Source organism: Podarcis tiliguerta (genome assembly GCF_965153285.1).
Source record: "Podarcis tiliguerta genome assembly, chromosome: Z".
In the NCBI taxonomy this organism is placed as follows: Eukaryota; Metazoa; Chordata; class Lepidosauria; order Squamata; family Lacertidae; genus Podarcis; species Podarcis tiliguerta.
In genome coordinates this window covers 22,675,543-22,701,557 of record NC_139553.1, presented here as the reverse complement: position 1 = coordinate 22,701,557, position 26,015 = coordinate 22,675,543, and the positions used below count along the sequence as shown (strand labels likewise).

General features: G+C 40.1%; 1 protein-coding gene and 1 pseudogene across 2 annotated transcripts in view; one reads left to right on the top strand and one right to left on the bottom strand.

Annotated features, from left to right (window-relative positions):
• LOC310669944 (craniofacial development protein 2-like) overlaps positions 1-26,015 on the bottom strand; it is a gene marked incomplete at its 3' end in the record, with an annotated part of 710,849 nt that overhangs the window by 592,920 nt on the left and 91,914 nt on the right. The window lies entirely within an intron of this gene.
• LOC310669623 (cysteine-rich hydrophobic domain-containing protein 2-like) overlaps positions 10,185-26,015 on the top strand; it is a 35,987-nt pseudogene continuing 20,156 nt past the window's right edge. Inside the window, exon 1 of the transcript XR_014515517.1 lies at positions 10,185-10,680. The product of XR_014515517.1 is annotated as a cysteine-rich hydrophobic domain-containing protein 2-like (transcript). The remainder of the gene's footprint in view (positions 10,681-26,015) is intronic.

The following is a 26,015-nucleotide window of genomic DNA, read 5'->3' as shown; positions in this document are numbered from 1 at the left end:
TACAGGCAGGGGTACCTTTACCTTTAACCAACAAGCAGGATGTAAAAAAAAATCCACCAGTCAATGATGTCACGTATGTAAGCCATCTTTTGGAAAAAGAAACCAGGATCCCTAAGGAGCAACAATAACCATCTAACAACACAAAACTCTGCCTCCACAGCACCATATACAGATTGCATGACTTATTGTCATCTGCCAAGTATGGAAAACCATGGACTGGTAAACAAGTCTTTGGGGAGCTGGGGTTCTCATGATGACCTAGAAAGGGAAGATTGGCATTCTTACGACCAAGGACCCTCCAGGACAGATACTTGTTTACAAATGAATTCCTTATCTCCTAAAAGGGTTTCATACAGTGCTGCTAATCACAGCTCCCAAATCTTCTGTGCCTTCACCTTCTGTTATACAATTAATATGGATCAAGTCTCTCCCCATAGTCAAAGACAAAATTCATCTTATGAATGGATGAGAAAATGCATGTACTCAACTAATAAAGATAAGTGGACACTATTATATTTCCAACCTCGTAATCTGTCCCCCCCCAAAAAAAAATCTTTTCTTCTCTAGTAGAACTCTTGGCATGATCCAGCTGAAGTTTCAAATCCCACACATATCTATTCCTCATTCCTCTCACAGAGTGAAAGTGCACTAAGCTAGTGCTCAACTTTCCTACAGAAATCAGTGGAGCTTAAAACTTCTTAACTCTTAGCTGGCACCTTTATTTGGAAATGAAACTTCTGTGCTTATGCAAATTAAATCTACATAATTTCAGCTTCTAAAGGCTGAAATCTTGGTAGCTTGAAATAACTTCACCTTCGCAAAGTTGCAAGTTTCAAAGTTTTATACATTTGTTTAGCTTTGAAAGATGTTGAATCTATAGCACTTTGCAGCATGAGTCAGAGTATTATGAACAAATTCTATTTTTCTTAATAGCATCTCTTTTTTTACATTAGAATACAGTCTTTCCAATAAAGTTATCCTATGATATTCTTAATGTATGAAAAAATATTCAATATGAGAGCTTTTTTTTTTTGCTGCCCCCAAATGTTTAGTTGACTGATACATATTACCATGCTTAAACTAAAAAGCATGCATTGGGTGCTATCCAGCATTAGTCATACCCAATGGATCAGCTCTATAACTTATCTAGGTATCACTCTTGATACCTAGACAAGAAGCTACAGTTAGAACTGGATATGGAACAACTGATTGGTTCAAAATTGGGAAAGGAGTACGGCAAGGCTGTATATTGTCTCCCTGGTTATTTAACTTATATGCAGAATTCATCATGCGAAAGGCTGGGCTGGATGAATCCCAAGCCGGAATTAAGATCGCCGGAAGAAATATCAACAACCTCAGATATGCAGATGACACAACCTTGATGGCAGAAAGTGAGGAGGAATTAAAGAACCTTTTAATGAGGGTGAAAGAGGAGAGTGCAAAATATGGTCTGAAGCTCAACATCAAAAAAACGAAGATCATGGCCACTGGGCCCATCACCTCCTGGCAAATAGAAGGGGAAGAAATGGAGGCAGTGAGAGATTTTACTTTTTTTTGGCTCCATGATCACTGCAGATGGTGACAGCAGTCACGAAATTAAAAGACCCCTGCTCCTTGGGAGAAAGGCAATGGCAAACCTAGACAGCATCTTAAAAAGCAGAGACATCACCTTGCCAACAAAGGTCCGTATAGTTAAAGCCATGGTTTTCCCAGTAGTGATGTATGGAAGTGAGAGCTGGACATCAAGAAGGCTGATCGCCGAAGAATTGATGCTTTTGAATTATGGTGCTGGAGGAGACTCTTGAGAGTCCCATGGACTGCAAGAAGATCAAACGCATCCATTCTTAAGGAAATCAGCCCTGAGTGCTCACTGGAAGGACAGATCGTGAAGTTGAGGTTCCAATACTTTGGCCACCTCATGAGAAGAGAAGACTCCCTGGAAAAGACCCTGATGTTGGGAAAGATGGAGGGCACAAGGAGAAGGGGACGACAGAGGACGAGAAGGTTGGACAGTGTTCTCGAAGCTACAAACATGAGCCTGACCAAACTGCGGGAGGCAGTGGAAGACAGGAGTGCCTGGCGTGCTCTGGTCCATGGGGTCACGAAGAGTCGGACACGACTAAACGACTAAACAACAACAACAAAGGTATCACTCAGTAAGTACAATAAATTACTGACTTAGATGCAAATGAAAAGCATGTCTGCCTTCTGTAAGAAGATCATTTGCCATAATTTGTAATTTTCCCCATTAAAGTGTCCTGTTTATTTAATAAATGACTTATTGCTTTACAGAAGACTTTTTGCCACCTGTTTTAAAAATATATTCCTGAAGGCCCAAATTATAGCAGAAAGGGTTGTTGTGGTTGTTTTAATGGAAACCTGTAAGCCAGATTTAACCTCTTCTTTGTGTATGTTGAATTTAAGAATAATGGACCATTGGCAATTCTAGCAAGGTTAACAGCAAGGATAGAATTAAGCTGAAGATATGCACTTTTTCATGCTGATTAATTTCAGTGGCAGAGTTCAGCACATGCTTAAATATCTCCCATTAAAACTTTTGAGACTTAAAGGTGCTTGAGTTTGGCAAAATTGTGCCTGAAGTGTGCCACTGAGTACCAAGGAGAAGAAGGGCAATTACAGTAGACTAATCCTACAAGATGCTAAATCCATCAATTTAGCTTGTAAAACAACTCTGCTACTAATGGCTACTATCATTCAACGCTGAGATTCATTTGGTGATTGTTCTTGTGCCAAAACATTCGTACTTCTCTTGTTACTACTTTTGCTTTAAAAAAATTAGGAGGCAATACAGATTCAAGTGAGTCTAAGTCCAGGTTCTTAAAAATGCCTGTAAATAAAAGATAAAAATAAACAGTATAAAATATAAGCCAAAATACTATTGTGTTTGCATGGTTTAGACTGAAGATAGTATACCGAGCTTGGATCTGGTAGAACTGGTTCACATCAGTTGTGGCACCCTAAGGAGACTTGTTTGACATTTAATTTAACGTATTTTTCGTCCCAGACAAACACTTATATTTCCAAACACCTATTCAGATTTTAATATCTATGGAATTTTAAATACTTGATATTTTTGTGTAAAGCTTTTTATTATTATTTCATTTTACAATGTATATAAAAGAGAAAGCAATTATAACAGACAAAAATTAAAAGAAGAAAAACAAAACTATACAACAGGCATGTATAATAAGCAGTTGCACATGAGTTAAAATAACAAAGTCTAAGTAAAGACTATTAACTTTATCAGATCATCAAGTATAGTTCCAGATTTGAAGAATGATGTTTTTACCTGCTGCTTTACTGGTGTAAAGAATAAAGTTATTTTTGCTGCTTTAATTGTTTTCATTGTTCATTATTTCTTGCTGTAAAGTGCCCTGGAAATGTTTATTGAAAAACAGTGCAGAAACTCATGAAACACATAAAATTCATCTCTGTCATGGCTTCACTAAGAAAGTCTGAGAAATATGGATTATCATCATACATCAGTTTTCCTCAACCTGGTTTTGAACTATAGTTTTAATCAGCTGTGCTGGCTGGGGCTGATGGGAGGCCAAGAGAACTAGAGGGCACCAGGTTGGGGAAGACTTTCCTATGAAATATTTCCGGTGTGCGTTCTTTCAAAAGAATCACCAACAGAATTCCCATAAAGAAAATAAGTTGGAATACACTCTTAAAGGCCTCCTTTGATTGAGAAACAGAGGAATGTATCTTCATTATAAAATAATACTATTTAACTTTTATATAAGAAGAGATTTGAATCCATGTCTCCTCTAGGCAAATCTGACCACTCTATTTTCATTCACTTTATGTAAGATGTCATACATATTATAAACATGGTATAGCTCAAGCAAAGGGCCCTTTCCTGCAGCAAAAAAAGTTCACACCTCCAGCTGCATGCCTTTGCTTTATTTATCTGGTATTCGTTTATTTTTCTGTGTATTTGGAGGGGGGACATTTAGTGAGATGAGAGGTTTTCCACGACAGTGGGTTCTGCTTATGATCTAAGATTCTGTGGCATTAGAGCAGTTCAACCAATCACTACCAGACATTTTACTGCCATTATTAGATTATCTCTTAGTGCAGAGGTAGCCAACATAGTGGCCTTCAGCTGATTTGGACTACAGCTTCCCATCATCCTTGTCCATTGGTAATGCTAACTGACACTGATGGTAGTTGGAGTCTAACAAAGGTTGGAGGGTATAATGTGCATTACAATACAGTGGTACCTATGGTTACGAACACTTCTGGTTACAAACGCTTTAGGTTACAAGCTCCGCTAACCCGAAAGTAGCTGCTCCTAGTTGCGAACTTTGCCCCAAGATGCAAATGGAAATTGCGTGCCAGAGGCACATGCACAGCAAGAGGCCCCAGTAGCGAAAGCGGGCCTCAGGATAAGAATGGTTTCAGCTTAAGAATGGACCTCCGGAACGAATTAAGTTTGTAACTAGAGGTACCACTGTATAGAGCTTTGCATATTGCAATTAAGATGCAATACTAAATACAGACAATCAACAACATACATTTTATAGACAAAAAGTCCTCTACATTGGATACAACTTAATCTTTCTTTTCTTTTTTTTAACGCAGGTGCATTTGCACAGTGCAGATTTATATGTTTCACATAACTACTGTGTTAGTAAACCAAATAACTGCTCCACTTAAGACAAAGCAAGCTGGGAGTAGGGGATGAAGAAGGGCAAGGGGAGGAGGTGTCTAAGTTCTCCCCCACCTGAGGGTCTGAGTGCCAGACATCTGTTTCCAAGGGTAACCAAGCATGTGAAACCTGAAGGGTTTGGGTTGGTTTACTTTTTTAAACAGAGTTTTCCAAACTGTGTTTGTGCTACATGTTAGTGTGTCGCTTGCAGTGTGTAGGTGTGTTGCAAAAACACTCCCTAAACTCCTCTAGGGGCTGGAAAGGGGTTAGTTTAAACTCCAGTTTGCTAGTTAAATTGAATTACTGTGTCATGAAATGATGAATGTCTAAAAAGTGTGTCACTAACATGAAAAGTTTGGAAAGCTCTCTTTTAAAAGAAAGGCAGGATAGCATTTTTTTTAAAAAAAAATAATTTAAAAGAAGTTAGCATCAGGAGGGGAAAATATTTGCCCAATAGAAAAAGCTGCCAGGAATTGGTTAAGCAAGGATGTGTTGCATAGATTCTATATGGTCTGCAACAATAGTGTTTTAGAACCAGGAATCATCAGAAATATAGGTCTTCCTGAGGGATAGACACAGGTGATGGGAAGCTTGGTGAGAAACAAAACTCCTTACCTAAATGGTTTCTCTAAAAAAACAGCTACAAGAGCATATACAATGGGTTGCTGAAAAGATGAAATAAAAAACCCCTCCCCTATTTTTTTATAAAAATGCAAAGGCACAAGAAATAGGGGAAGGGCTATAGCTCAGTGGTACAACTGTTTTACATGCAAAAGGGCCAAGTCCCCAGCATTTATAGGTAGGGCTTAGAGAAATGTGTCTGAATCCCTAGAATGCCACTGCCAGTCAGTGCCAATACTGAGTTAGATTATGCAACAGTCTGAATCAGTATAAGACAGGTTCCTATGTTCCTGTATGTTAAATGAAGGTCTATAGCTCAATGGTAGAGCACATGTTTTGCAGACAAAGGTCCCAGGTTCAATCCCAAGCCTTTCCATTAAGGGCTGGGAAATATTCCTGGCTGAAACCTTAGAGATTCCCTGCTAAATCAGCATAGATGGATCAATGGTCTGAACTGATATAACACAACTTCCTATACTTCTAAAAGGTGTATAATTTGAATATTAATTTCACAATGCAAGTGAGCTGTGCCAACTTTCTCTTAGCCAAGTGTGCCATTGGTTTTAAGACCTCTCATAGTGAGCCACAGACCTTTTTAACACTTCTTTTAAACAGCTTTGATATGCAGAACTGTGTCTTCCTTCTCTTTTCTTCAGCAGCTAAATTGCCTGAAAGGGTGCTAATCTTCACAGCAAATAAAAAAAAAGTTTCTTTCAGCTTTATTGTCTTTAGAAGAAATGTTCTGTGAATTTTATGAGGGGGGAATAGGTTAAACTCCCCCTCCCTCATCTCTGTTATTCTTATTTACTAAAGAGGTGTTAGAATAAGAGCACTTAAATTTTATCTCTTGCATTTGCAATTTTAAGACTTTATACTTTGTAACTTGAAATGCAATTATCTGTCACAGAAAGGTTTTTCTTACTCAGAAATTATAGATATTTTAACAAATCTTATCCAATGCATAGGAACTGCTTTGAGCATTTGAAATGCCCTGTAAACATACTATGGGTTGTATCCAACTGAATCATACTCAGAGTAAACCAGCTGAAACCTATGTTTATTTGTATCCTTAATTTCAACTAGTTTGCTCTTCAGTATGAATAGCATTGGATGAAATATGACCCAAGTATACCAATTCTATGCATGCTTATGAAGAAGCCACACTCAATTCAAGGGGCTAAACCCCAATAAAATGTGCATAGCAGCCTTACAGACTGATCCTAGGTTTGCTTACCCTTAAGTAAGTCCTTGTGAGATCTGAAGAATCTACTTCTAAGTAACTGTGTGTATAAGTGAACACTTGTGCAGACTTGTTAAGGAGTCTTAATGAATTAAGTTCCAGTGATTTAAAAGTAAATATTCATATGACTGGTCTGCAAGTTATAATAATTAAATGAGCAATAACAAAAAATATATACAGATTCAGGTAGGTAGCCGGAAATTATACAATCACCTTTAGAGATTTCATTCAAAAGGCTTTAGCTATTTTAGCGAAATATGTCTCAGTGCACTATTTAAAGAAACCTTCCAGATTCAGTTGAACAGGGTTTCATTCTAAGATTTTGCAGAAATCAGTAAAAGAAATTAGGCATCCATCTATTTCTGTCCGCTTGTTTTCCTGGAGATGAAAGAGAAGTTGACATTTGTTTAGGGCTTGTAAATTCCAAACCAATTGGTTTGTGTGTCTGAATGTGAAATGAGGTCTCAATAAGAACTTCTTGCTGCTCTTTTGTGTGGCATGTGCTTCATCTTAACACCTCAATGGAGTTTAGGGAACTACTTTAAAGGATACTTTGCATTACAGTTTGTTCCAAAACTTTCACATCAAAACAACCTGGGAAGATCAGAAAGGTTTGTTAAGAACCCAAATCAACACTGTAGAAGTTACATGTGTTTTATTTATTTTTAGTCAGTGTTGATTTCAAAAATTTTTTTAATATGTTTAATATCTGCTTTTAACTTTTTATCAGAAATTTTAATGTTTTATTTTATATGGTTGTAAACCTCTTTTTTTTTTTTTTAAAGTAAATGAATAAGGCCCCTAATCCCCTCCTCACACAATTCCAGGAACGTTGGGGACCAAATATTGCAGGCAGAATTTTTGTATGGATCCTACCCTTTTGAAATGTTGAGCATTGGTGTGTTCAGGGAAATGTCTGAACAGTGACTTCTAAATACATGGAGCCCAGTCCACTGGAAATTTGTGTTGAAGAGGCTTTTCTCAAAAGAGCTTCCTTGTAGATTGTGCCCATGAGAAGTAAAATAGTAGTAGTAGTAGTAGTAGTAGTAGTAGTAATAAAAATAAATTTATTTATACCCCAGCCAGGGCCGGGTTCATGGTGGCTAACACCAGATATGACTTACAATAAAATGTAATAGAAAAAACAGCAACAAACAAACAGTTAATTAAAATATGGTTTAAAATAGAAGTACATTACACTCAGGCTGCAATCCAGCCACATTTATCTTGAGGTAAACCCCACTAAATGCAATAGGACTTATTTCTGAGCTAAGTATACATGTTTAGGATTACATTTTTATAAGATTGTACATGATCAAATGAAAGTACTTTTCCACACTGTAAGTAACCATATGGAGATTATTAAAATCTTTTGAATACAATATTTTCTCAATCCTGCAGGATTGTATTTTCAACTGGCTCAACTTTTAATATAAATTTGTATCATGGATAAACTGATGAATTTCTGAGTTAATAATAGTTTTTTTTTAATATGCAATTATGTTATTTCATTTGTGGTTCTTTGTGGTTCTTCAGCAATGTCTTGGAGGATTACATACGTAACGGCAAGGAAATGTTTTATTTTTGTCAAAATAATTATGATTGTAAAATATCATTTCAACACACTTATAACATGCATACTATGTACCTTGGACTACCACAGGACGAAAGGGAGAAATGTGCTAAGAGGAAGGTACGCTTGGCAAACCCTCACTGTGATCAACTCCCAACCGGAAACCTATTTCCCCACTGTGGAAGGATGTGTGGATCCAGAATTGGCCTCTACTGTCACTTTCGGTCTCAGTTAAAACAGTGCTCATGGAAGACAATCTTACTCAGCTATGAGTGATTGTCAAAGACGAAGACTACCACATTATTTACAGCTATAGTGGTAAATAACATGTTCCTAAATAAATGCAGTCATTTTGTATTGAATTCTCTACTTCTGTCTGGAACAAGGGCTAACCAAGCAGCAGCCTGGGGCCTGAACCTACCAATCTGGCACAAAATTAGACGGATCACCCTTATTATCCACTTTGACTGCTTTCCCTCTGCAGCTGCAATACAGGCAAAGGGCTCCTTACAGAGCAAACTCATCCATTCCCATGTGTTGTGAAGACCTTTCTCCCATTACCAAAGTTATCCCTAGTGAGGCCAGAGATGTAGCAATATGGCAGATGTCCTGTCACCTGAGTTTTAGTCTCCTTGTGTGGGGTTTTATATATTGGTGGCGTTGTGCTGCTCTTGAGTGCTGAATTACACCATATCCTATGCACTGTTATGCAACATTTTTAAGTCAATGGGAAAGAGCTTCCCTGTATAAAGTTATGCCATCCATAAAGGCATTATCAAGCAGTAAGGAGTATAACATACATCAAATAGGAGTCACCAATGTTTGGAGGCCAATGGGTGTATTAGTGCAGTAGACCCTGGTCACATAACAGCTGTTGAGGGTGTGTGGCACCACTAACTGGCCGTTGTGGGATGTGTGACATCACACAAAATAGCTGCCACATCTAAAAGAGCAGAAAAGGGCCCACAAAATGGTGCAGCCATGTCCCTACACCATTAATGAAGGAAAGGCACCAGTGTCAGCCGCTGCTGCACTCAGAGGAAAGCTTTTTATACGCCTCTTCTGCCTAATGACACCTAATGAAATGTGGGCACGTTAAGGAAGTGTTCTTTGTAGAGGATGCTAAGCCAGTGCAAATATGAACCAAGCAAGAAGAGCAAACAGTGTCTTGTGCTCTATAGATTTTTGAGGTGATATTCATTGAGACATTTAGCAAGTGCCATAGGAGGTACTGGCAAGCACACTGGTGCCTGCCGGGAATCACACTGGCAATCTCTTGGATGCAGAGTGTTTTTCTATGCTGCTGCTGACTTCCCTCTGTCAACATACCTTCACTGATGGAATGGTGCTGCCAATATATCCCACTGGTGGCAGACTATTGTTTTGCTGTCATAGCAGGGCTTTTGTCAAATCCTACAGCTCCACAACCAGTGGATCCTGCACAAAGGACTGCACTCTATAATTCTTCTCTCTCATGAACAGTGAGGCAAGTTTTGCCACAGCAGTCCACATTTGCACCTCAGTTGCTGCCAACTCTCCCTCTCTTGCATTTAACAAATAGTTAAATGAACCAACTAATAATAAAGATACAATAATTCAGTCAACATTTGTGGTTTCTATTTTTTTTTTGGGGGGGGGAATAGTTTTATTGCTCATTGCTTTGTGAGAAGGTGGAGACCTTGAAGAGGATATTTATTCATTTTTTCCACAAGCCCTTCCTTTAGCAGTTGGTGTTGTGCATTTACTTGCTTTTTATACAGATAGGTATAGTCTCTGTTTAATAATTTAAAGACTTTAGGGCAGCCTTTCTCAACCTGTGGGTCCCCAGATGTTGTTGAACGACAACTCCCATCACCCCTAGCTAGTAAGGCCAGAGCTCAGGGATGATGGGAGTTGGTGTCCAACATCTGGGGACCCACAAGTTGAGAACCGCTGCTTTGGGGGTGTGGGTTTTACGAAGAAACTCCATTCTTCCACGTGGCAAGGAGCTCAGTCTCTCACTTGGCTGCTTTTTACTTTCATCTGACGTGCCAGCCAACGATTTTTTCCGCACTCCTTATCCCTTGTCAAACCACCTGCGTGTTTCCACTGCTGGGTGATGAAGACAACTTCTCAACCCAGAAAGCCGGGAAACCATTCACAGGACCAGGCTATGTGGGTCGTCGCAGCCGAAATCGCACCACCTCTTACTTCTTCAGGTGCTTCCCGGCCTCTAAACTGTCTTCAGCTTCGGTTTCGTCTCCAAAAGCCTCGGCGGCAGCGGCGGCCCCGCTCGGCGCATGCCCACAGGCCTCCCGCGAGCCAGCGACTAACTGCCGCCAACCTGGGCCACCCCCCCCCATCTCCCGCGAGCGGGGCGCACGCGCGTTTCCAGATCGCGAGCCGGAGAGGGAGGGGGGCGATGAGCGTCCTGCTCCCCAACATGGCTGACTTTGACACTATCTATGAACTGGAGGAGGAGGAAGACGAAGAGGAGGAGGAGTCCGAGACTGTGGTGAGGAGTCAGGAGCTGCCGCGGCTCCGGGACTCGCCTGAACCCGTGGCTGTGAGGGGCGCCGGGCAAATCACTGTGTAAGGAACCTGGGGAGGGGGTGACGGGGAGAGGGAGAGGGCGGCTGCTGGCTGACGGGACTGGGCAGGGGGCGGGGCGAAAGGGGGCGGGGCGAGGGAAGAAGGGGAGGGCGGCGGTGACGCGGGTGAAGGGTTGTGGGGGAGGAGGGGTTTGGGCTCGCTGGCTACAGGCCTGCCTGGCGCCAAGGGTGCCTCTGAGGGAGTGCAGAGCATAGCTGTCAACTTGAAAAGTTGAAAATAAGGGATTTGAAAATAAGGGATCAGCAGCCTCACCTGTCTATGGGATATCTAATAATCCGGGATAGCAGCGGGAAACGGCACTGGAATAAGGGAATTTCCCCCCAAAAAAGGGAAGGTTGACAGCTATGGTGCAGAGAGCGCAGTTTCCTCATTCAACTCATCAGATGCTTCGGAACTCCGTGAAGTTTTCTTTCGTGGGGATGAGACCTTGCGAAGGAGGAGGTACAGAGGTCCCTCCCTGCAGCACATTTCATTTCATTCTCGTTGGAAGTGCTTGCAGCTCGGGAGGGTTATGCGGGGGGTCCCTCCTGGAATATCTCCCTCGGCACTAGGGCCCTGCGATCCACATGAGCAGCTTTGTACTGTGTTTTCATTTGTCACCCCTTTTCTGGCAAATCCTCGTGCAGCAGAGGAGGCGGGCTGGGAACGGGAGAAGGGCTTTCAGATCAGAAGGTGTTTGGGGTACAGATTTATACACGCACGTGTGGATAATGGATATATGACAAGTGCCCAATTTTATTGCTTGGAAGGGGGGAAAGAGGTTTGCTGCGGAATGAAGCAAATCTGGAGATAACACACTGAGGCTTAATTGAATGAGTTGTGGTCAACCTACAATAAATACTGTATAAAGCACAACTCCTCACCCCACAACACAGACACCTGCCACATCCCCTTCGATGCCTTGGGATTCAGTTATGGCTCTCTCTCATTTGGTTGCATTAAAAAACAAAAACCCTGTTAATTTAAAACTTTTTCTAAAAAATTGGGGCTGGGGAGAGGACCCATAATTATATTACTCCAATAAAACACTATTGAGGCAAGTAAAATTAGATTGATTTGAGGCCTGCAGGACTAGTAAACGGACAGCTCCAAACAATCTGGTCATGCTGTCATAAGAATCCTGGGTTTTTCTGAATGACTACAAAATAGAATCAACCCCTCTAGGCTGGTTGGTTTGCTAACTTTTCATCTAGCTTAATTTAGCCAGTTGAGTTCTGTACTGCAGTAAAGGCAAAAGGCACAGCTATATGGGTTTTGCATGTTTTATTCATAACGGCATTTTGATCCCACCTTTCCATTTTAATGTTAGCAGCATGTTTATTAAAAGCAACCAACATTTTAAAAGCAATATACAAATAAAAAATAGGTTGGAGCAGTACATAAAATTTATTGAAATATTGCAAAGTTTAGCAACTGAACAGGGCTGATACTTTCAGTAAAGCAACAGTTCAGAAGTTGTTCTCTTTGGATTAGAACAAAAACTCTTGAGTCTCACATAACTGCTGATAGTTTACACAAATAGGGTCATTTGAAAAAAATTACATGTATTGTTTATTTTAAAAATATATTTTATGCTATGAAAACTACACTTCTTTGTTAATATTGCTCTTGAATTTTACTCACACTTCTCCAAAAATGGTTCATGATAGTCAGTGTTGTATACTGTGCTACTGAATAGAAAAGAAACATCTTAATACAACAAGGGAACCATCTTTTATTTCTAAGAAATACAGTGGTACCTCGGGTTAAGTACTTAATTCGTTCCGGAAGTCTGTTCTTAACTTGAAACTGTTCTTAACCTGAAGACCACTTTAGCTAATGGGGCCTCCTGCTGCTGCCACGCTGCCGCAGCACGATTTCTGTTCTCATCCTGAAGCAAAGTTCTTAACCCGAAGCACTATTTCTGGGATAGCAGAGTCTGTAACCTGAAGCGTATGTAACCTGAAGCGTATGTAACCTGAGGTACCACTGTACTTTTGATTTTTACCATATCATTTTAAAAAGCATCTTCTAAACCTTTTATTAATCCTTAATAATTGTAGTCTTTTAAACACCATAAGCATTGTTTTATCATTTTATATTTATTGGATTTGCACTCAGACTCTTTGGTCTTTGAAATAAGTGAGCGTACTTTGCACAGTATTTGTCAATTTGTTTCTCAGCTGTTTTCTTAAAAACATCAGGTTGGATGTTTTGGATTGCACCCACTCTGTATTTCATTTTTTTCTACTCTATTTAATAAACCTTTATCACACATTATTGCTATATCTACTCCTTTTGGGAGTAGCATTTGCATCTTGTATTTCTTGTTTTCCTACTGTTCTATATGTCATCTCAGTATATTTTCCTTCTTTCTTCTGTATTCCCATCCTGTTTGCTTAAGCCACTGATGGTCAAACTCGGCCTTCCAGCGCTTTGGGAACTGCAATTCCCATCATATCCCTGACTGGTCCTGTTAGCTAGGGATGATGGGAGTTGTAGTCCAAAAACAGCTGGAGGGCCGAGTCTGGCCATCACTGGCTTAAGCTGTGCCTTGGTTCATTTTGAGAAATATGAATACATTCAGTTCCCTATTATGCATCTCATTTCTTGTTAAATCACTGAATTATTTACAAAAAATGTTTAAATTAATACACTGGCTACATTAAATTTAATGTTTAAATTAATACACTAATTAATTCCTGTGGTTGTTTGGTGAATAGACTGTCTGCATGGTTAAGCCGTGGTTTGTTGAACAAATCATGAATTTTCCCACAGACAGTCAAACAACTCATGGCTTGTTTTTCCCAAATTTGATTTATTGTCCAACCGCTCTTGCCTCGTGGCTTGTAGTTCAGTGAGTGTCTGAGGAAACCTTGGTTAAGGAAGAGTGCCAAGTTCACATGTAATCACACATAATGAAGCCATAGCTAATGCAAACCAAGATTCAAAAGCCATTCACAAACTGCATCTTCAAATTGTGGCCTGCTAGTAAACAAACCATTACTGAGGTGGGGAGCTTGGTTCATAAATAATGCTTAACTGGGGTTTAATAAATCATAGTTTAATAACATCATCATCATCATCATCATCCCTTTATTAGCATCACTTACAAACATTCAGAATAAATATGCCAGTGCAATCTCGTTGCCATTTCAGCAGTACAGTCATTTGCCAAAGGAAAGAAGAGGCGAGCAATCTATTTCACCTCTGTGGGTCTCCAGCAAGGGCAGGGTCCTGTAGCGTAATGCAGTGGTACCTCGGGTTAAGTACTTAATTCGTTCTGGAGGTCTGTTCTTAACCTGAAACTGTTCTTAACCTGAGGTACCACTTTAGCTAATGGGGCCTCATCCTGAAGCAAAGTCTTAACCCGAGGCACTATTTCTGGGTTAGCGGAGTCTGTATCCTGAAGCGTCTGTAACCTGAAGCATCTTTAACCCGAGGTACCACTGTAGAGGAACTTAGCTACTGTCTTGGTGAGCTCCTGGTCTCTCGCCTGTAATAAGAAGCGAATGACCTCTGTCTCTGGTTTCCATACTGGGATACATACATTGGGATACATAGTTGGTCTAAAAATTGTTGGTGGAGATCATCATACATTTTTAAGGACCATGTGAGCTAGAGTTTCCACCAGGTGGACATCACATGAGCAGATCCTATCTCCTTCTGCCATACCCATGAACCTACCCCAAAGGAGGTTAGGATTAGAATTGAACCTAGCCAGCGAAAAAGCCCTTCTTTCTTGCGGGTTAAACAAAAATGGTAGATAATTGAGGTTAAATTCCTGCGCCCAAGAGAGTCGAAAATAAAGAAGGGAACATGTTTTTTCCACAGCTGAAATTGGTTCCTGGCGATCTATGTCCCACAGCCTAGTTTTTAACATGGCGTTGGCAATTGGAAAAGCCACAGCACCCAAGAGTTCCTCTGAAAGCCGAAGTTGCCGTATCTTTGTGCAAAACAATTGTAGCCCTGGGGAAGGGAAGGAGTCTGACAGAACTTTGCAAAGTAAAGTATCTTTGTCTGCTGAAAAACAAATGTTTAGCCAGCATAAAAGAAAACTCATCCAGGCAACGATCTCTAGCTTATGTTGGCCTCCCTCTAGACACAGGGCTGCGTAAGGTGCACAGCGTGGGACAGCGAAAATCTTAAATAGAAAGGTTGCCTGCACTCATTCCATTGACTGGGTAAACCCTGACATTTTTTTTTTGGAAGCCGCCCAGAGTGGCTGGGGAAGCCCAGCCAGATGTGCGGGGTATAAATAATAAAATTATTATTATTATTATTATTATTATTATTATTATTATTATTATCCAGACTGAAATTCCATAGCGCAGTTGAGCTCTAACTTTGGCATTAAAAACCTTAAGGGCAGAAGTGATGTGTTGGTTACCTCTTGTTGCAAAGAAGCGCATTATGGCCTGCATAGACAGCTTGCTGGTGTTTGCCGCCTCTGCGCAGTGCGAAGACCCCCGGAGCCTGTGATGGGAAAGTGATCCCCAAATAGTTGAATTTGAATACCTGCTGGATGTGTTTCCCACCAAAAACCCAACTATAGCTCTTACGATAATTCCTGAAAACCATTATTTTGCTTTTATTGAAGTTCATGTTCATTTTCATTCTAGACAGATAGTCGATACAGGCATTTAGCAGACGCTTTAAGCCAATTCCTAACCATGAGAGCAGAATCATATTATCTGCATATAGGAGAATGGGAATTTTTGATGCATTGAGTTTTGGGCTCTGAGCATCCACCAGTTTTAATAATGGGGCAAGGTCATTTAGGAAGAGATTAAAAAGAGAGGGAGCAAGAATACAGCCCTGTTTCACACCTTTATTTACAACAACAGGGTCTGACACCTCGTCCCCTGGGGTTATTCTTATACGACAGGTATTATTTGAGTAAAGCTTTTTAATCAAGTAAAGTAACCTAGGGTCTAGGCCCAATGACTCCAGTTTGGACCATAACAGCCCTCTATCAACAGAATAAAAAGCAGCCTTAAGATCTAAAAAGGCCACATATAGGCCTTCTTTATGGTCTTGCGTGTACAGTGTACCTCGGGTTACATACGCTTCAGGTTACATACGCTTCAGGTTACATACGCTTCAGGTTACAGCCTCCACTAACCCAGAAATAGTGCTTCAAGTTAAGAACTTTGCTTCAGGATAAGAACAGAAATCGTGCTCCAGTGGCACAGCAGCAGCAGCAGCAGGAGGAGGCTCCATTAGCTAAAGTGGTGCTTCAGGTTAAGAACAGTTTTAGGTTAAGTATGGACCTCCAGAATGAATTAAGTACTTAACCCGAGGTACCACTGTACTTGGCGGCTAAATGGGATAACACTATACAGTTATGTAAAGTGGATTTGCCTGGCCTAAACCCTGCCTCCTCTGGGCCTATGATGTTGTTCACGTCAAGCCACGTGGTTAATTTGGATAATAGATGTTTTGCATACAATTTCCCAATATTTGACATTAGATTTATTGGTCGATAGTTGGACGGTATGTTTTTGTCCCCCTTTTTAAAGACTGGGATGATTATGGATTTCTGCCATGAATTAGGCATAATTCCAATTCTGTTCACCACAGTGAATAGTTCTGCTAGAATCGGAGCCCACCAGTCTGGCTTGGCTTTAATTAGTTCAGGCGGGACGGCATCAGGGCCTGCGGCTTTGCCTAGTTTCATCTGAGAAATTAAATTTTTGACTTCAGTAATGGAGACAGGGGGCCACTCAACCAGGGTCGAAGAAGGGGCAAGATCTTGGGTGTCTGATGGAATACAATCGTCGTAGAAGATCGCCTTAAAATGCTCTACCCATGGCATAGATGGAATCAATGTCAGTCAATGATCTTGGGTCTGTGGGGGGTCTGCAATAACCTTCCAAAATTTCTTATGGTCATTGGTAAGGATGGCTGAAAGCAGTGAATCCCAGCAAGCCTGGTTGTATCTTATCTGGCTAAGCTAACAAAATATGTGTCAGGCAATTGAGAGGTGCCTGCCTCTCTAGACTCTCAAATATTCTCCTAACCTCTACTATAATGCCTTTGATTTCGTTATCTATCCACTCGCCAAACCCTGGTTTCTTAGGTGGCCTGTGCAAGTGTGAATGGGGCAATTTGGTTATTAGAGTGTCCGTAAGCTCCTCAAACCAAGTGACTCTAGCTATTGGGGAAAGTTCACCACTCCCTACTGAGATCAAGTGAATCACATGATCAGAATGCACCAAGGTTTGGAAAGACGATAGTGTATGCTCATTAATTCGAATCCTTATGTACTGAGGACACTGTATCTGGGGGTGGGGTGGATTGATTATGTATTCTGGCACTCTCGATGGAAAGACAAATTTACATTGACGAGGGAGATGGTCACTAAGCATAGGATCACCTATGTGGAGCTCAACCACTTGGGGCAGCAATTTAGTGGGGACCAGAATATAGTCTACCATACTATTTCCTTGTGAGGAGAGGAAGATAAAGTTCCCAGAGCCTTCCTAGTCTGGCAGCCCATTAAGCCACACCAAAACCCTGGTGGTAGTCAGCTTGGTGAGCTGTAATCCCGCCAGGTTGATTTCTAAGTCCCGTGATTCTCATTCCCATAAGCAGAAATCAGGGAGAGCAGGACAGTCCAAGATCTCCCAAGCTTTTGTATATACTTCCCGCCCTTGGCATAGGTGGGCATTAAAATTGCCTGTCAAGACAATGGGAAGGAGATCTCATTGATGGTTCTTGGCTATGACCGTAGAGGTGGGAGGATTATACACGTTGACTAGTAACATTTCCTGGCTCTCCAGCTCTATCTTTGTTGCTAAAATTTTGCAATTTGCATTAGTCAAGAGAATGTGTTCACATTTTATATGGGGAGCCACCAGGGTTAGCAAGCCACCCGAGGGCCTGCCTTTCTTGTGGACTGCCAGAGTTTGACTGCCAGAGTTTGACTGCCAGAACCGCATAGACGTTATAGTCGGCAAAGTCAATGTGCCGTGTCGACCAAGTTTCTTGTAAACAAACTATATTGTGCTCTCTTATTAACTTAACAGAGTCAGGATAGCATAACTTTGAGGACCATCCTGCCACGTTCCATGATAGCAACTTCAGGGAAGAGTGTTGCACCGGGTTTCCCGCCTTGGCACAAAGTCAGTCTAAGTAGATGTCATTAGACTGGCTATTACTAGGGGCCCAGGGCGGAACCTGTAGCATTTCCTCTAGTGCCTCAGGGGCACCAGTTAGACCATGGTCCCTGGTGTCAACGCTTCTTTTTTTTAAAAAAAAGATATTTATTAAAAGTTTTATAATTACAGGAAAAAGTGTAAAAGAAAAAAGAAACAATGAGAAATTTAACAAACAATACATCAAAAATAGGGGGGGGGAGAAAAAGAAAAAAGAACAATACATAATAAAAAGGGGGGGGGAACCCATCCAAATTCCATATCATTATCTTTCATTTACTTGTTTCCTCAACTTCCTCACACCTCCCTTTTTTGTATTCTAGTTCAAATGCTAATTCAGCAAATCCTTTCCCTCTTTCTCAATTTTTGTTCTATAAATTATCTTAACTCGATCTAACTTTAAATTTTCCACTTTGGCCCATTAACAACCAGTTTTCACTTAGTTCTTTATAACATTTCTGCTAAAACCATATAGCTTCATTCCAGCATTCTTCTAACATTCATTAATTTTGCAATATTTCTGTAAATATACTTTAAATTTTTTCCAGTCTTCTTCCATCGACTCTTCTCCCTGGTCTCGGATTCTGCCAGTCATTTCCGCCATTTCCATATAGTCCATCAGCTTCATCTGCCATTCTTCCCGGGTGGGTAGATCTTGTGTCTTCCAATACTTTGCGATGAGTATTCTTGCTGCTGTTGTGGTGTACATAAAAAAGGTTCTATCCTTCCTTGACACCAATTGGCCGACCATGCCCAGGAGACAGGCCTCTGGTTTCTTCAAGAAGGTATATTTAAATACCTTTTTCATTTCATTATATATCATCTCCCAGAAGATCTTAATCCTTGGGCACATCCACCAAAGGTGGAAAAAGGTGCCTTCGGTCTCTTTACATTTCCAACATTTATTATCGGGCAAATGATAGATTTTTGCAAGCTTGACTGGTGGTATGTACCACCTGTAAATCATTTTCATTAAATTCTCCTTTAAGGTATTACATGCCGTAAACTTCATACCTGTGGTCCATAACTGTTCCCAGTCAGCCATCATAATGTTATGCCCAACATCTTGTGCCCATTTAATCATAGCAGATTTCACCGTTTCATCTTGAGTATTCCATTTCAGCAGCAAGTTATACATTCTTGACAAATTATTAACTTTGGGTTCTAACAATTATGTTTCTAGTTTTGATTTTTCCACCTGGAAGCCTAATTTTTTGTCCAAATTATATGCCTCCATTATTTGATAATAATGGAGCCAATCTCGCACTCTGTTTTTCCATTTTTCAAAGCTCTGCAATTTTAACCTATCTCCCTCTTGCTCCAGAATTTCCCAATACTTCAGCCATTTGGCCTCCATATTGAGTTTTTTCAATGCCTTCGCTTCCATTGGTGACAACCATCTTGGGGTTTTATTCTCTAACAAATCCTTGTATCTTATCCAAACATTAAACAATGCTTTTCTGATAATATGATTTTTAAAGGCTCTATGAACTTTAACCTTGTCATACCACAAATATGCATGCCAGCCAAATACATTTATAAAACTTTCCAGATCTAAAAGATCAGTATTTTCAAGAAGCATCCATTCTTTCAGCCAGCAAAATGCGGCTGATTCATAATAGAGTTTAAGGTCTGGCAGGGCAAATCCACCTCTTTCTTTAGCATCTGTTAATATCTTAAATTTTATTCGAGGCTTCTTGCCCTGCCAGACAAATCTAGATATATCTCTCTGCCACTTCTTGAAACAGTCCATTTTGTCCACGATTTGCAATGTTTGAAACAAAAACAACAACCTTGGCAATGCATTCATCTTTATGACAGCAATTTGGCCTAACAATGATAGTTTCAAATTTGACCATATTTCTAAATCCTTTTTCACTTCAGACCAGCATTTTTCATAATTATCCTTAAACAAATTCACATTTTTTGCAGTCATATTAACCCCCAAATATTTCACTTTCTTAGCCAATATTAATCCTGTCTCCTCCTGAAACTTTTCTCTCTCCATCACAGTTAAGTTTTTCTTTAAAACCTTGGTTTTCGTCTTGTTTAACTTAAAACCTGCTACCTGACCAAAATCTTGAATTAATTCCAATGTTCTTTTAGTACTAGATTCTGGCTCCTGTAAAGTCAATACCAGATCATCAGCAAATGCTTTCAATTTGTACTGTTTAGCTCAAACTTGGATACCTTTAACCAATTGGTCCCTTCTTATCATGTTTAACAAAACCTCCAGGACTGATATAAAAAGCAATGGAGAGATTGGGCACCCTTGTCGTGTTCCTTTCTCGATCTTAAATTCTTCCGTCACCACATTATTCACAATTAGTTTAGCCTTCTGTTCTGAATAAATTGCACCTATACCGTTTCCAAAACCTTCACCCACCCCATCCCCTGTAAATTCTTTTTCATAAAACTCCAAGAAATGTTGTCAAAGGCTTTCTCCACATCCACAAATATCAAAACTGCTTTAGTATTAATCTCCACTTGTAGTTTTTCAATAATATTAATTATGTTCCTCATATTATCAGACAAGTGTCTGCCCAGGAGAAAGCCCGCTTGATCTTTATGAATTACTTCTGCTAGTACTTTTTTAAAATCTTTTGGCCAATATATCTGCAAAAATTTTGTAATCCACATTAAGCAGTGATATGGGGCGTTAATTATTAAGTTGTGTCTTTTCAGTCTCTGTTTTCAGTATAAGTGTAATATAAGCTTCTTTCCACGACTCTGGTGCCCTTTCCCCCTCCAATATTTCATTACAGACTTCCTTTAAAGGTTGTATTAACCATTCTTTCAGAGATCTGTAATATCTTGAAGTCAGTCCATCCGGTCCTGGAGATTTACCCAGTTGCATGTTCTGAATGGCCCCTTCTACTTCCTGCACTATGATTTTGTGGTTCAACATTAACCTATTTTCCTGAGAGATTTTTTGTAGTCCATTAATTTCCAGAAATCTATCAATGTCCATTTCTTTCTGCTTCTCCTGTGTATATAGTTGTTTAAAATACCTCTGGAAGCACTTTCTAATTTCCACTGGATTCTGTATATTCTTTCCTTCCACTTCCAAGTTAGTAACTGTGTTGAGTTTTTGTCTTTTTTTCAATTGCCAAGCCAGAAGTTTTCCACACTTATTTACTGATTCAAATGTCTTTTGTCTCATCTGTCTAATCTTCCATTCTATTTCCTCATTCATCATTTTCATATATTGTACTTGATATAACTTTATCTCTTTCAGAATCTCTTGCAACTTTGGCTTCGCCCTCAGTTTTTTCTCTCCTTCCTTTATTTTTTCCAGGATTTTATATTTTTTCTCATTTTGTGTTCTCTTCTTGATTGTATTCTGTTGTATCAAAAAACCTCTCATGACCGCCTTGCTTGCATCCCAAATTACTCTTTTTTCCACTGTGGTATTCATATTTATCTCAAAATAGTCTCTCAGAGTTTTTTGGGCCTTCTTGAGCACTTCTTCATTCCTAAACAGGGCATCATTCATCCTCCATCTAAAGGAACCAGTTGGCATCAGTTTCATTTCCATCTTCACGGCATTGTGGTCGGAGCAAGTTTTAGGGCTGATTTCCACTTTATTAATCTTCGGGACCAGTCCTCTGGTTGCCCAGATTTGATCAATTCTTGTCCATGTCATCTTAGCCTCAGAAAAGAAAGTTCCCTCTCTTCCTAAAGGGTTCTTTGTTCTCCAAATGTCAACTAAATCCATATTTTCAGTTATGTCAAAAAAGGTTTTTGGTAGTCTACCATCCTTGGTGATTACCTGTATCTGTGCCTTGTCCATATTTGTAGAGGCTACTCCGTTCATATCTCCCATCAAAATCATATTGTAATCCATATAGTCCATCAGGATCTCATATAACTTCTTAAAAAATTCCGATTTTCCTTCATTTGGTGCGTAAATGCCTACTATCAAAAATTTCTCTCGTGATTGAATTTCAATTGCAACAAATCTTCCTTGTTCATCTTTAAACATAAATTTCGGTGATAAGCTCCCTTTTGCATATAGGACTACTCCTCTTTTTTTAACTTTATCTGATGAAATAAATTCTTGGCCCAATCTTTTATTTATTAATATCTTCCTGTGTAGCATGTGTTTCTTGTAAGCAAATCAAGTCCAATTGTTCTTTTTTAAGTAGGTGAAAGACCCTTTTCCTTTTTTTCAGGGGAGTTAAAGCCATTAATATTCCAGCTTAATATTTGCAATGCCATAATGTAATTACTGTAGTTTTCCTCCAACTGCACCAAGTGCTTGCTCTTCTTCCGTCGGTGGTGTGTTCGTTAAATCCAATCCAAAATTTAGTGTTGCTACGTCCAGAATTCCTGGTGCTCCTCTGTCTGATGCTTTTGGCTCTTTTCCAAGTTTCTTCTGTAGATCTTCCTCGTGTTTGTGCAGAAACTTAACTTTCTCTTCTTCTGATATTATTTTTATTTTCCTTCCTTTAAAAGTGAAGGATAAGCCTTGGGGAAATTCCCACCTGAAGATAATTTGGTTCCTTCTCAACAGGGCAGCCAATCCACTGTAGTTGAACCTGAGGTCCAAAAGGTGTTTCGGAATATCTTTAAATATTTCCACTCTTGACTGCTTAATTACCAAGGTCTTCTGGTAGTGCCGACTCAGGATTATATCTCTCTCTTCTTTGGATCTGAGGGTAATCAGACAGTCTCTTACTCTATTCTTCTCTTTCTTCCCTCCTCTTCCAAGCCTGAAGGCCCTCACAATTCTAAATTCCTCTTGTTTCGAATTCAACTCCCAAAATTCTGCAAATTCCTGCGTGAGAAAATCTGCCAGATTATCCTTTTCCAATTCAGGTACAGCTCTGATCCTCAAATTTACCTGTTTTTCCTTGAGCTCAATCATAGAAAGCTTCAATTTATGGTCTTCAAGTTGTCTCGCCAGGTCTGGAACACTCTCTGTTTCCAATTGAATTAATTTAGCTTCCACAGCAGCTGCTTTTTCAATGGCCTTCTCTGCAGTCTGTTGTGTCAAATTAGACTCTTTAATCAATTTTTCAATAGATTCTGTATTGCTGTTGACTTTTTGTCCCAGATTAATTATACTTTTTGTGTTCTGGTCAATTTTTCTATTTCCATCATCTACTTTTTTATTTGTCTCATCCACTTTTTTATTTGTCTCATCCACTTTTTTATTTGTATCCTCTGCCTTTTTAGTAAGTTGTTCCAGGGTTATGTTTATCGTTGCTCTTTCCTTGACATTCCTAAGGAGTGGAGATTTCTTTAGAGTCACTCTTTGAGACCCTCCTGTATTAGCTGCAGCTGTATCAGTCAGAGGAACTGGAAGATTTCCACGTCGGCTTAACCTTGAAGGTGGGGCAAAGCTTGGGACAGGGGATAGTTTAATTAGCCATGGTTTAGCATTATGTGGGAACCAGGCCAATATTCATTCAGACTAAGCAGAGTACTTGCTTTTCTTGCATTCTGCTCAGCATACCTCCTTCCCTAGCCACCAATACATTCATAGTTCCATTCTTATTTCAGACATTGTGCTATATTAGTTGCAGCCCTTTTCCTTTCTGACCTATGTTTATGTAGGATGCTCATTTCAGCCTGTCAATCTCTAAGCCTTTTCAAGGAGCAAAACCTCATATATTATATAATGCATCACATGCAGGACCTGCTTTTCCTGTAGGATTTTTTCCTCCCTGAGGTACTGTTTGCTGTTTGCAATCCATTATGTATTACTGTTCCCATTTTTACATAATACTATGCTATTTCATTCATCCAAAAGCCTGAGGTGGCACAAAATTGAGAAAATCACTTGGTGGTGCCAAGTATTGGTCTCCCACTGGGCACAATTATGTGAAAGATTGTCTGGCTTTCAGAGGGCAAATCTATTTTATCCATCATTGGGTGGGGCATAGGGCCAGCCCTGGCATTGACCTCTGAAAGCCAGGAAATCTCTCTATGCATGGGAATAAATAAATGGAGATGGGGTTTACTTCACTCTCCATTTGTTTATTTACTTCCCTCTGCAGCTCTTGATACTCTAAGCCATTTCTACCCTGCCTCCCAAAAGCTGCACGTGTTGCTGCTTAACCCTGCCATTGAACAGCTGAGAGCAACCTGGCAGCTTGGAAGCCCATGGAAAAATAGACTGGGGTCATTTACTTCTGAGTTAAAAGAAATAAAAATAAACCTTGCCATGTTGTTCAAGCCTATTTTCTACCTTCTCTCCTTCTGTGTGTGTGCATCTCTCTCCTGTCTGTTAGGGGACGCTTTTTCACCTCTCCTTTGATATCCATGCTGTACATCTATAGCTTTAATTTTAGAGAAAGTGTGCTAATTTAAAAATTATCCATACAGTAAAATAAAAGTTGTAACAATATGTTAAAGGTAAGTAAATATTTTAAAGTTTCAGATGCCAAAGTAGTAACAGTTGCTTGGACATTAGCCCATTCTCTGCCTCATAATTCTATCCTTATTTCAAACAATGTATTATACTGGTATATAATGATGTTTATCTGGTGACATGTCACATCTCCCACCCCTACTTGCATCCCTTTCCCATTCTGACCTTTGTTTATGTAGGATGCTCATTTCAGTTTGTTAATCTCCAGGCCTTTTCAAGTATCAGAAACTCATAAATCATAGAATTGTAGAATTGTGGAGTTGGAAGGGACCCCAAGAGTCATCTAGTCCAACCTGCTGCAGTGCAGGAAGCTCAGCTAAACATCCATGACAGATGGTCATCATATAATACATTGCATGTAGGGCCTGCTTTTCTCGTAGGGATTTTTCCTCTTGAGGTATTTACTCTTTTTCCAGTCCATTATTGCTGTTTTCATTTTTACACAGTGCTAAGCTTTTTCTTGCTAGCTGTGCAATATTAAGAAGATCCACTTGGTGGCACCACATATTAGCTTCGTATAATGCATTATTTTGTGAAAGATTACAAAAGTGCAGGCAGCACAAGGGCTCTGTGCTTGCCCATATTTGGGAAGGAGGGAATGTCTCCATGACTGTGCCAGAGTTCTAGATCTTCCTTCTCGGATCCTCACTCAGCCTGCGCAGGTGGGGCTTGCTTGGAAGTCAAAACTTGTCCCATATAAAAATAGGCTGGGGTTATTTACTTCTAAAGTTAAAGATAAAACTAAACCTTGCCCTGTTGCTTTAGCCCCCTTCCTCCCTTCTTCCTTGCTGTGTATGTGTGCACACTTGTATGTATTCAGACATTGTGTTACATCAGATGTTTAGCTGGTGAGATATCACGATGTTGAAAACCAGACAGTGTCCAGACCTAGTTGCAGTCCTTTTCTTTTATGGGTTTACCATATGCAGGATGCTCATTTCACTCTGTCTATCTCCAAACCTTTGCAAGGAGCAGAACCTCATATGTGATATCATACACTACATGCAGGACATGCTTTCCTTGTATGGTCCCCCCCCCCCCCCGTGGCACCGCCCTCCTAAAGCCAGCAGAAACCTTATGTGATCCTAGTTTATGCAGGTGTCTCTATGCGTGGGAATAAATAAATGGAGAGTGGGTGTCCTTCACTCTGCGTTTAGTGTTTGCTTCCCTCTGCAGCTCCTGACTTTTGTGTTAAGCCTTCTGAAAGTTGCATACGTTGCAGTCAAACACTGCATTTTGAATGGCTGCTGCCCTGAACTAGGCTGAATTACAAGCTGCCACTTGTCACATGGAAAAATAGGCAGGTTATTTAATAATAATAAAATTAAAAGTTAAAAATAATAATAAACTTTGTTCTGTTCTTGAAGCCTAGTTTGTACCTTCTCCCCTTCTCTCTGTGTGTGTGCTCCTGTGTGTGTGTGTCTCTTGAGAAGATCCATTTTATCTGACTTTGGGAGGGTGGCTGGTACCGCATTCCGAAAGTCCAGAAACCTTATGCCTTTGCACAGATGTCTCTGCACACGGGGAATAAAAAATGGATAAACGGTTTCCTTTCTTCTCCATTTATCTAGTTATTTCTCTCTGTAGTTCCAGAGACTCATAAGCCCTTTCTGTCTCACATGGCAAGAGATGCAAATGCTGCTGTCCAGTGCTGCTTTGAATAACTGCTGCCTTCAGTTGCTTAAGCCTTGTTTCTTCCTTCTCCCCTTCTGTATCTGTGTGTGTCTCTCTTGAGAAGATCCATTTTATCTGACTTTGGGAGGGTGGCTGGTACCGCCCTCCCAAAGTCCAGAAAC